The sequence below is a fragment of the Nannospalax galili genome, unplaced genomic scaffold, assembly GCF_000622305.1.
Source record: "Nannospalax galili isolate Female #2095 unplaced genomic scaffold, S.galili_v1.0 scaffold286, whole genome shotgun sequence".
Lineage (NCBI taxonomy): Eukaryota > Metazoa > Chordata > Mammalia > Rodentia > Spalacidae > Nannospalax > Nannospalax galili.
In genome coordinates this window covers 2990376-3003234 of record NW_008359442.1, presented here as the reverse complement: position 1 = coordinate 3003234, position 12859 = coordinate 2990376, and positions in this window count along the sequence as shown.

Genomic DNA, 12859 nt, shown 5'->3' with positions numbered 1-12859 from the left:
TTGACATGAAACATATAGAACAGGAATCTTTACACCTGAGGGATAATTTTCTGAGGAAGTAATAGAAAAATCAGCTTTTCTTTCTTCCCCAATCCTAACTATCACAGCTTTTCCATTGACTGGGGAACAAGTGGCACACCAGGGAAGGAGGACATGGGCAGTGGTGCAGTGGGTCATCCCTTTAGTCAAAACATGCATTGGAGCAAAGAAAGAGCCTCAGTGGCAATCTAGGTGAATTGTGTTATGTCGGCAGCAATAACAAAACTAGACAAAAGCAAGGGGTTGCTTATTAAAACAAGGGGAGTGATTGTGTCCAGACTGGAGGAAGTGGGTTCTGGTCCAGGTCAGGCGCGCAGAGACCCCTTAGCAAGCTGGGGAGCTTATCTTTCTTCAGCCAACTTGTAGGTTTGTAGGTTCACTTTGTAATTACTTAAACCCTACAAAATCTTCTATATAGCCTTTCGTATGTGTTACATATTCCATAATCTTTAAAAGAATCCAATGATATTAGAATTCTCATAAGAAATCCATAACAAAATACTGAGTTAGGGCAGATCAGCCATTCTAAGACTTTAAACATGAGAGAAATATACTCTTCTTTTGAAAATACCAGTCAGTATGTAAGTAAACTTTCCCATTAGGAGATGAAAACCAGCCTTATAAGTCACCAAAAGTCCTATAGCCCAAGGTAAAGGGTGCATTATTCCTTAGAACTGCGGAAGTGCATACCTTGGAAAGTATTTGTTATTGAAAGAAAATAAAGTTTCAGGAAGCATCTGTTGATGCCCTGAATAGCATACAATGAGAGCTGACCTCTGTGAAAGAAAAGCAGACAGCCTTGGGGGATAACGTGTGCAGATTAAAATAAAATATATGGACTACAAAAATGAGCTGAGATGAAAGGTTATACTGAGGAACAGGCAAAACACACACACACACACACACTTAAAATATAGTCAAAGTATAGAAAGGGAGAGGAGAATTACAATCCACTGGGAAACTATTACAGTTGCCAACAAAATGCATAACTGATAGAGCTGTGGCTGCCAGACTAGCTGATTATCAGACATGCCCAGAGAACAGAAATCAGATGATGTTACACCTTAGCTCAGAATGTTCTCAGTGGCTTCTCACCCTCAGTAAGTGCCAGCGTCATGACAAGTGCTCACCGGACGCTACACTGAGCAGCCTGCCCTTCCTGTTGCATGGCCTGTTTCTTGCTTTGCTCTCCCTCATTCACGCTGATCTAGCCACAGACTCCTTGCTGGCCCTTGACTATCCCAGCAGTGCTTTGCCCCAGGCCTTTCCACTGACCACTTTATTTCACTAGAAGTTTCTTCTAGTTGACCGCAGACATCACTCAGTTGCTTCCTCCTGTCATTTTATCAATGAACCCTACTGCAGTACCACATTTGAATGTAAAGCGCTCACTCTCAAGCTCCCTATCTACTTCTTCACTTATTTATTCACCTCCAAAGCAGGCTGCCAGTGGGAGGGAGGAGGAACTGCCCTGCTGCATCCTAAAACACCTGCAGCATGTGGCCATAATGAGTGCTTATAGTATTAAATATAAGAAAAGACCAGGGGCTTATTTATGCTAAGATGACAGAAGCCAGACTACATATTCATCATAATCAATAAAATATGAGTAAGAAGCTGATGACTATGTGAACAGAAGTTCACAGAAGAAAGCCTCACCCATGTGGAATATTCTACAAGGCTTACTGACTGATTAGAACCTCAATGATTATAAAGAGTTGGAATGTTGCAGGTCCTGAGTCAAATTATCTCTGGTTATTTTTGGCCTCCTTAATAGTTACTCATTGCCCACCTCGACATTTGACCTAACATCCTGTGCTACCAGGTCAAATCCTTGGAATGTACAAACAGACACCATAGCATCCACTAAACCCAAACTAAGACTGTCACCAGAAATCTGAGGCCTCCAGCAGATATCTCTCCACTTTGCTATAACCTGTCTACCTGATGTTCCTACCCCTGTCTTTTTTAACTACCTTGATATTTTTATATTGTTACCATAAAAACTTCATAAAATTGTTACCACTTTGGAACATGGTATTTGAGGCAACATGACTCCATGTCCTTGGGCCACATTCACACATATTTGGCTCCAGAATAAACTATTTCTTCTCCCCTTTGAGATGAGAACTGTTTTATATCAACAATGACAAGACATAAAGTGACAACATCCTTCCACATCAGCCACGACAACGTGACAAACCCCTGCGTTGCTCTTCTGCGGTAAACAACTACAGCACTGGACAAAATATATGGAAACAATTGTTTTCAGACATTGGACACCAGCCAGTGGAGGCCCGTGACTCCTGAGAAAAGGGAAACAGGTTTCTGCCTAGAGGCAACTTCCAGACTCCAGGAACAGGAAAGCAGAATTGGAAGGGTGCCTAGAGATTTGGGGGGTCTAAAGAGAAAGCCACATGGGGCTGGGGGGGTGCTTCAGAACGTGCACAGGTGTTCCCTGCCCTTTCTCATATTGCTAAACTGTCCATATGTAGAATGAAATTCCACAAAGATTTGTAAAAATGCCAGGGGAACTTACAGAGGAAGAAAATCCAGATTCCCAAGACCTCAGCTTTCAGAATATCCACAACTGAAACTGGGAATAAAAAACTGAGAACTCTCAGCCTAGAGTTCGGAATCTAGTGAGATGGCATCACCAGGTGTGGTAGCACACACCTTTAATCCTAGTACTGGAGAGGCAGAGGCAGGCACATCTCTGAGTTCAAGGCCATCTTGGTCCACATAGCTAGTTCCAGGCTACATAATGGGACCTTGTCTCAAAAAAAAAGGAAGGAAGAAAAAAAAAAGAGCAATTTTTTTAGATGCACCAAGTTTGAAAAAGAAGTTGTTACCAACAGATCTGCATTATGAGAAATGTATGAAGCCAGATGTGGTACACACCTTTATTCCCAGCACTCAAGAGGCAGAGGCAGTCAGAACTTTTTGACTTTGAGGCTAGCATGGTCTACAGATTGAGTTCCAGGCAAGCCAGTTGTACAGTAAGACTCTTTCTTTAAAAAAAAAAAAAAGAAGAAGAAGAAGAAAAGTATATTGAGATCTTCCAGAAATAAAAATGGCAACAAATAGAAACTCTTATTTCCAAAAAGAAGAGTATTAGAAATGGTAAATAAGATTTTTTTCTCCTTAAATAGAAAAATGTAAGGACAGCAAAAGTAAAGCAGCTTAAATGCTGGGCTTCTAGCAGACCGAAGCAATATACGTAGCAATAGTGCCAGAGGACAGGAGAGAAGCAAGAGCTCCGATGTGCGTCTCCAACCCCACACAGTGTAGAATGATTTGATGGTAGACTATGCTAAATCTGCACATTGTGAATGCTAGACCTTTTTTTATTAAGGCCTTACAACTTCAAAATTTTAGTTAATATGCCTGATTTATAAATTTACCTGTTATGTAGGTGTGTGTCATTTGTCAAAATTTATGGAATTATAATCTTAACTGCATTTTATTCTATATAAATTTTACCTTAAAAATTTGGGGGGCGGGCTAGAGAAATGCCTTGGTGGTTAAGATCACTGCTGTTCTTGCAGAGGGCCCAGGTTCGATTCCCAGCACCCATTGGTGACTAACAACCATCTGTAACTCCAGTTCCAGGGGAGGCCAGCACCCCCTTCTGACCTTCTCAGGCACTGTACAACATGGGTACACTCACATACATGCAGGCAATACACTCATATACATAAAATAAAAGTAATAAAAAAAAGTCTTGATAACTACACAGATTTTTTAAAGAACACAATAAAAATTAAATAAAGGGATCCAATGATGCCTCCTCTGACCTCTGTGGGCATTATACAACATGGATGCACTTACACACATGTAGGCAATATACTCATACAGTTAAGAATAACAAAAAATTTTAAAAATATAATTAGTAAAGTTATAAATTAGGTGTCATGTCAAACAAGAGATAAGATACAGTTGAAGAGAACATTGTGAGCTAGAAATTAATTTGGGGAAATTGCTGATGTATTTTGTTGAAAGACACCAAAATATGGACAAGGTTAGAGACATAGTAGCAGATGGAATGTTAAGCCTTTAAAATCTATTATCAAATTCTCAGGAAGGAAAAATGTGAAAGAGGAATGGTGGCAAGGACAGGTAATTTCACAAACTGAATCCCAGAACCTCTTTTCTACAACAGAAAGCATGGCATACTCCAACAGGACAATGTTTTAAAAGCTCACACAGAAGCATGGTGCCATGACAAAAATACAAAGAGAAGACAGTACAAGCAGGCAGATCTCCAAACACTTCTGTTCACAGCTGACTGCTCAGTAGCATCCTTAGGAAGCCACCAAAACTACCTCTGTACCTAACTATCCATCTATCTATTATCTATCTATCTGTCTATCTATCTATCTATCTATCTATCTATCTATCTATCTATCTATATCTATCATCTATGGGTCTTTTTGAGACAGGGTCTCCCTGTAGCCATCTATCTATCTATCTATCTATCTATCTATCTATCTATCTATCATCTATGGGTCTTTTTGAGACAGGGTCTCCCTGTAGCTCCAGCTAACTTGGAACTTACTATGTAGACCAGGTTGGCCTTGAACTCACAGAGATCTGCCTGCCTCTGCCTCCCATGATTAAAGGCATGTGGCACCACACTTGGCCACTAGAATTATATTTTTAAAGTATAAGAGGATAAAGAATAAAGACATTTTCAGAAAGCTGAACTCTGGTATTATGAACCCATATAATTGGTAAAATCTCAGAAAGCTGCATATGTATCTCTGCTTTCATCAAAACTATATATAGTTTTACTCTGGGTAAATTTTTTTGATACATGTATATTTTTGTGTGGACATGGTTTGTGCATATACATAAAATATGTGCATATATACAGAGGAAACTATATATCTGTGTATATATACATGTTTCATATGGATTCTAGGTATAGGTATAAGCATACCTCCAAACAGCTCTGTTAACAGAACCTCCTGTAATGATAAAAATATTCCATACTTGGGCTAGCATTGCTATTAACTACATGTGACTACTAAGACCTTGAAATGTGAACTTCATTTTTAATTTTCATCAATTTAAATAGTTACATGTGGCTAGTAGCTATCATGGACAGTACAGCCATAGGTTGATGGGAGAAAAATAGAATCAAATTCATTAAGATAGAACTACAGCTATCTCTAGCTGATACTTTTCCTTTATTTGTATATAGCCTTGCCAAATTTTTCCGTATTAAGCATATATTCCTTTAATATAAAAATAACTTACTGAGGGCCTGTAGAGATGGCTCAATGGTTAAGAGCTTTTACTGCTCTTGCACCTACATAGTGGCTAACAACCATCCATAACTCCAGTTTCAGGATATCTGATACCCTCTTCTGACCTCTGTGGGCACCAGGCATGCATACGGTGCACATACATGCATGTGAGAAAACACACATAAAATAAAAATAAATCTTAAAATAACAGTTTGCTGAAAAAATACACATTAAATCCCTAATGCCTAATTATTAAATGGTGATTTTCCTAGAATATATTTAGATTAAATGCTAATAGTATAGAAACCTAGTTAGCACTTTATCCTTCAAAGTAGTGCTTAGCTCTAGAAATTTCTATGAACACAAAGATTTTTTTAAGTGGTAACTTCATTTGAATTTAAATAAATCAGTTTTAATTTTTCAAGTTGGATTAAAATCAGTAGCTTCTTTTTTCTTTTTTTTAAGTTTTTAATTTTTGAGCCCAGTATAATGGTGCAAGCCTTTAATCCTAGCACTAGGAAGGCAGAGGTAGGTGGACCTCTGTGAGGTTGAGGCCAGCCTGGTCTATATAGCAAGTTCTAAGTCATTTGGGGCTACAGGGAGACCCTGTCTCAAAAAGACCAAAAAAAAAAAAAAAGAAGCTTTTCATTTTTACACATTTATTTGTATGAGGGAGTGGGTGTGCAAGTGTGCCACTGTGCACATGTCTCTACATGTCAGAGAACAGCTTTGTGAAGAGGGTTTTCTCCTTCCACCATGTGGGTCCTGGGGATCAAACTCACCCCATTGTTATACGCTGGATTCCGAATAAAAATCACCAACACCACTTAATTGAAAGCAGCAAGGTAAAGTTTTATTATGGCCGGCAACCAGGCTGTCTATGTCGGGAATAGAAGCAGCCTTGAACACCAGTCGGCCAGAATATTTATAGGAATACAGAAAGCAGAACAAGTGGGCCAATCAGGTTTATACAACACAGAAAAAGTTGAACATAGCAAACTTTGAATTTACCAGTCAACTATTGGTCATTATGTGGACACAGGCTTGGGTAAGGGAAGCAGGTTTAGATAAGCGGCCTAGATTACAATACCCTGTGGCATGCAGTCAGGCCCTTTCTCAGAATTCAAAGTTGCTTCTCCCTTCTAGGCATCTTTCATAAGTAGGGTAAAAGGAACTTCTCCTGAAATGGCTGCTTTGGGAAAAATGTAGTAACTTAGGCTAGGTTAGTTTAGCTGAGATAGTTCACCCATCAGACTTCGTGGCAGGTATCCTCACTCACTGAGCCATCTCACAGGCCCAACAGTTTCTTTATAACAATATTTTTTACTGTGCTAAATCTAGATAGGACTACTTGTAAGAAATGACATTCCACTTCAGGGACATGACAGATTATTCTGAAAAAATGAAAGTAAGTTAAACTGTTGAAACTTTCACATCTTGTCTATCACATTTTCAAAAGGGAAAGAACTTTGGATTTGTGGTTTCATACAATTTAACGAATATATTAATAGAGCAGAGAATGCAATCTAATGATTCTAAGTTGAAATGAATAAAAGATGTAACTTCAGAATTTCAGGAAACTGAGACGATATACAATAAATGCTTCAATTTATCTATTGTGTATGACCTCTTACTACCCTCCCCCATGGCAATTTGTTTCAAGTTAGCAGCAATAAGAATTCTCTTAATGGGCCCCATTAGTGCTTACAGTATTTAAAGTGAATAATAAATTCAAGGTATCAGCATGCTAGTATTTAGGCTATAGCTTAACCCTGATTTGCAAAGGAATGTCAGCGCCCCATTCATTTTATTGTTTCACTAGTGGTTTGAAAGCAGAGTGTGTGTGGGGGGGGACTTTTGCTGTTTTCAAAAGTCAGCAAATCCTGGGCAATTGTAAATGTTTAGAGCTGTCAAACTATGGTACATCACAGAGGTTTAACTCAGTATAGGTATTCATGAACATCACTGCCACCCAAGAGTTCAGACTCTACTAATGCATGTTAAACCCTACCTCACATATCCTTTAACACTGACAATGTGGAACATTTTTTAGTTATGTGCAAAGACAAAACTTGAGTATATTAAGGCCAGGTGTGGTGGTGCACACCTTTAATCCCAGCACTTGGGAAACAGAGGCAGGCAATCTCTGAGTTCGAGGCCAGCCTTGTCTACATAGTGAGTTTCAGGCCAGCTGGGGCTACAGGGAAACGCTGTATCAAAAAGACAGAAAACAACAACAACAACAACAAAACCCTTGAGTATATTAAATACTATTCATATGACTAAATGTAAAAACATTGGGGCTGGAGAGATGGCACGGTAGTTAAGAGCACTGGCTGCTTGCCGGGGGTTCGAACCAGCAACCCCCGGGCAGTGATGATTGGGGATGAGTAAGCACACCGTTCGCCAGCCCACACCGCCCCCAATACCGGGAACACTCAGGTGCAATGGGGAGCCTAGTCAAGCAGGGACTCATTTATTGCAGGCATTACAGAGCTTATAAAGGCACCTGGAAGTATTTTTCAGACTTTCAAAGCAAGCCAGGCTGCGCCCCCCAGTAACTTCCTTTCAGACCTATGCAAGATGGGGCCTTTAGGTCCCCACAGCTGCTTTTGCAGAAGACCTGGGTTCAGTTCCTGGCACCCATATGGAGGCAAACAACTGTCCAGTTCCAGGGGATCTGATGCCTTCTTCTGACCTCTGGAATTGCATGACAGGACACGGGTACATGCAGGCAAAACACTCAGACACATAAAATAAAAATAAGTATTTTTAAATGTGAAAACATCACTTGAAGATATGTCAAAATGAATAATTTTAAGGCTAATTGTGTTTTTCCAAACCACAATGTTCATTGTCTTATAACAGAGGGTTTAAACACTGGCTATCTCTGAGTTACCCGCAGTTTGGGAAATAAGACACTGATAGGCATATCTCAAGTAAAATCCTGAGGTAATAAACAAATGATGTTATTTTACTGTAATTTGTGTCCTGTAAATCTGAAAATTAAATTTCAACATTAATGTGTTGTCTTGATATCTGTGGAAATCATAGGACCTCAAATGTCTGAAATTCTCCTCCTTCTAATTCTGCTCCCCATGAAAAAAGTCCCCCAGCCAGTCCTTATCAAAGGACTGGATGCAATGTCTGCTTATCACTAAATATCAGACTTCAGTTCCTTGCCAGCCTGCAGAATTAAACAAGGTACTCACATCCCCTGGTGGAAACCTAGGACCACCCCATCTTCTTACAAAGTCTGCTTTCCACAACCTCTGGCTGTGCATTATGCTCTCACACACAACCCTTGTGTAGGGTTCCCTTCTGCTCCACCACTAATCTATGTGGATGAACTGAGCTAATTTTATCTGCCCAGTGCCTAGGTGGCATGTGTTTGACCATCTCCATAACCTCAGGGTTGGGGGATCTCTCCCTCACCAATGAGGTGAATATAGCCCATTTTAACCAAGGTATAGATCTTAATGTTGTAAGAGGTGAGTTTTAGAAAGAGTCATAGCAATTGCCTTCAAAAAAATAGTTGTTATAAAATAGGTAAGCCTGAAAGGAGAATGGTATCAGGGATTTGGTTTTGCTTACAGATTCTGTCTTTTGGAATTCTCTGTTGGAGGAATATATAAGCAAGAAAATATCCAAATAGCAAACAAAGCTTTGGTTTCAGTAGCTGGGCAAGAAACAAGTTTAGCAGTAAAAATTCAAGTGAAAAGTGGATTATAGAATTTAAGTTAGAGTAGAAGGCCAAATGAACCTCTTATTTTCTATGCCTTCTCTTTTGTGTTCTCTATCCTCCTTCCAGAGAGCTGCTTGAGTATGGAAGACTAGCCCATTAGTTCCCTGATGCTACAGGTAGACAGAATTGAGATGGTGAGAACAGGTGAGACTGACCCTATAGACAATCCCTCAAGAAAAAAGTATAAGGGCAAGAGAATGTGCCATCCCTGAGCACTGATCTATGATATCCTCTATTAAAATGCTCCTCGTTTGATTTTAATTATTTTTAAATTTTATTTATATTTTATGTGTATGAGTGTTTTGTTTGCATGTATGGAAGTGCTCCTGTGGGTGCAATGCCTGCAGAGGCCAGAAAAGGGTGTTGGATCCCCTGGAACTGGAGATGTCCTCTGCAAGAGCAGTCAGTACTTTTAACTGCTGAGGCATCTCTCCAGCCCCCAGAGTCCAATTCTGACAAGTTCATTAGCAGGTTTGTTCCCAATGGAATGCAAATGGGTGGGGCCTGGGGCTATAGCTCAGTTGGTAGAGTGCTTGCCTTGTTTACCTGTGGGAATGACTTTTCTGGGAATGCCTTCTGTTACAAATAAGAATCTTACCTAACTTTGTAACAAAAATTAATATTATGTCTTGAGATACTTTAAAACTATCTCAACTTGTTGAGCATGTAACCATTCTTCTTGGGTTTTATCTCCTCTTGTAAGCAAAATTTAATTTAATCCTTCATGACCCTTCCTTATCCCTGATCTAGAATAATGTATGTGTGTATGTTATGAAAATCTCAGTAGAGCAGCAAATATCATTGAAAGCAATGAATTATGCCATTTTGGTTGTAAACAACAGGTGATATTACACTGATAACATCTGTTTGTGGTTTTGTGTGTTCTGGGTCAGTGGGGGTCAGAAGTAAAAAAGTCCTCTGATAAGACAAGTTCCTCACTTCTTTCCCATATCATGCTAGGTGTACTGCTTCAATAAATAGAGAACAAATCCTATATTTGAGAGAACAGTTCCCAGAGAATTTGGAAGGAACAAGTTCTCAGAACAGATTGGGCTGGCTCTTGGTTTTAACTGATGCTAAAGGTCAGGCTGTCTTTGTTTTGGCACCAATGTACATTAATTCCCAGCACCACATCAAACTGGGTGTGGTAGTACAGACCTGTAATCCAGAACATGGGAGGTTGGAGACAGGAGGATCAGGAGTTTAAGGCCAGTCTAGATTACTTATTGAGTTCAACACTAGCCTGGGCTGTATGAGACCTTATCTCAAAAAAATTTTTTTTTCTTTTTTAAAGGGTGTTGAGAGGGATTCTAGAAAGGAACATCAGTTTCCTTGTAACTAAGGCTAGAAATGCTATGGGAAAATCAGAGACCAGTAGCCAAAGTCAGGTGAGGAGAGGGATTTAATTTTACACTAGCAGACGGAGAGTGATTTAATTTTACGCTAGCGGACTGACCCACAAATCCTTCCATAAAGGAGCCAGTACCCCCCTCCAGTTTTAGGGGTTTTATATTCATGTGAGGAAATACAAGTAAAGACAAAGCAGCACATAGGTGGCAATTAAGTAAAAGGTACATGTGATAATTAAGCAAGGTAATGTATGGCCTGCAGGGGTTACAAAGACTTCCTTCCAGGTTGACCATAGGGGGCAGGATGGAGGAAGACTCCTGCTCACCTCCCCCATACCTCTCTCTTATCTTAGAGTTTTCTAAACTTTGGAGAACAGAAGTCTTCTATCCTGGGGAACCACAAGAGGGGGGGAGAAGACTCCAACTTATCTCCCCAGTCCTATCTCTTGTCTAGTAGCTCTTCCTGCTCCAAAGTTCTTAATTACCGTTTCCATTATATCCCCTCCTCTTCGTTTACATAATCCCTTATGTTTTTCTAGAGGAACCCTGAGATATTCTTAAGGAATCACCTGGTGTCTGATGGCCTCTACTCTATTTTTAATACATTTACTGAGCATATTGATTATACACAGCCCTACCAGGAAGATTAATAAAATTACAACTATGGGTCTTGTAAATAGGGCCAGCCAGGAACCCCAAGTTTTCCAGGTATTCTTCAAAAAAGACTCATTTTCCCCTTCTCCAGCCTTTATCTTTTCTAATAGTTGCTTAGCATAAACACCATCTAAAGGAGACAAGGCACGCACCCTGAGGAGGGCAATTAGTCATATTAATAGGTACCCAGGACTGGGGCGTGTCCCCTTGGGACAGGGTGGCCTTCCAAACCAGCTCAGTCATCAGGGCCATGGAGTCTGTGTGGGAGCCAGTCTGCCTAGGCATTCACAGGATCAGCAGGGACATCAGGATGCAGGGCAGGCGCAGAGTCGTTGCTCCCATCTTGAGGTTGCTTGAATATTGTCAACTTCAGAGGCTGGTCTGGGGCAGTGCTGGCAGTCCACTCCAGTTTCAGATTCACAGCCACCTTGAGGTGGGAGTGATGGATCCAGGGCTTGATGCCTGTGACTTTGAGAGCTTGAAGGGGTGGTCAGTATTATTTGATATGGCCCCTCCCATCTTGGGTCTAGGTTTTCCCTGACTGGGACCCTAACCCAAACCCAATCTCCAGGGTTCCAGGAATGCAAGTGTCCTGGAACAGCAGGGGGAGGGGTGGTAGGTTCAAGTGCTCAGAGATCTCTTTTATTGTGTTAACTAAGTCTTTCAAAAACTTCAGGACATGAACCTTCCCAAACTCTCTGAGATCTCCAGCTTCCCTAGGAAGAAGTGGTGGTGGGTGCCCAAATAGAATCTCAAAAGGAGAAAAAACACACTTTCTTGGTGCACATTGTACTCTGAACAGTACAACTGGCAAGATCTCTGGCCAGGAGAGACTTGTTTCCTGGCAGTGTTTGACTATCACAGTTTTCAGGGTTCTATTCATCTTCTCAACCTGACCTGAAGACTGTGGGTGATACTGAGTGTGTAGAGTCCAAGTCAGCCCCACTGCCTTAGACACTTGCGGAATAATTTTGCTGACAAAGGCTGGGCCGTTTTCTGACCCAGTGCTGGCCAGGACCCCAAAGCTCAGGATGATATCTCTGGCCAAGGCCCAGGACATCTCCATGCAGGTGGGGAAAGCTTCCACCCAGCCTGAGAAGGTGCAAACAATGACCAGTAAGTACCAGTATCTTTACTGGGCTGGATGTCAGTGAAATCCACTTCCAAATGTTCAAATGGGTAGGATCCCTGCTTCTGTGGCAACAATGGGGGCTGGGGGCCCTGCTTTGGGTTGTTTTGTGCACACCATAGGCAAGCTTTGCTAGCTTGTTGGGCTAGTGTCCTCAGCCTTGGGGTTCTCAGATATCTCTGCAACAAGTCTCCTAAGGCTGTCTTTCCTAGGTGGGTCATCTCATGTGCCTGCCAAACCAGACCCAGTGCTGTGCTCTCGGGGACTATGATTTTTTCCATCAGAGGTGATCAGCCAGCCCCTCCGGTCTTCAGTTGCACCTTGATCTACGGCCAATTTTCTCTCCTCTGGACAGTACTTGGGCCATTCAGAGAGCATTGGAAGTGCAAAACACACCTTCCAGGAGTGGATGAGAGGAGGACCTAGGTCTACCCTCTCATAGAGGGCTGCTTGTTTGGCTGCCTGGTCTGCCAGCTCATTTCCTTGGCTCACTAGTCCTTGCTCTTCATGTGAACCTGGCAATGCACCATGGCTATGGCCCAGGGGGCTCAGACTGCTTCCAAGAGTTGAAGGATTTGGTCACTGTTTTTTATCTCCTTACCCCCTAAGGTAAGCAATCCCCTCTCTCAGTATATAGCTCCGTGAATGTGCAGGGTGGCAAAAGCGTACTGGGAATCAGTGGCCTATTTTT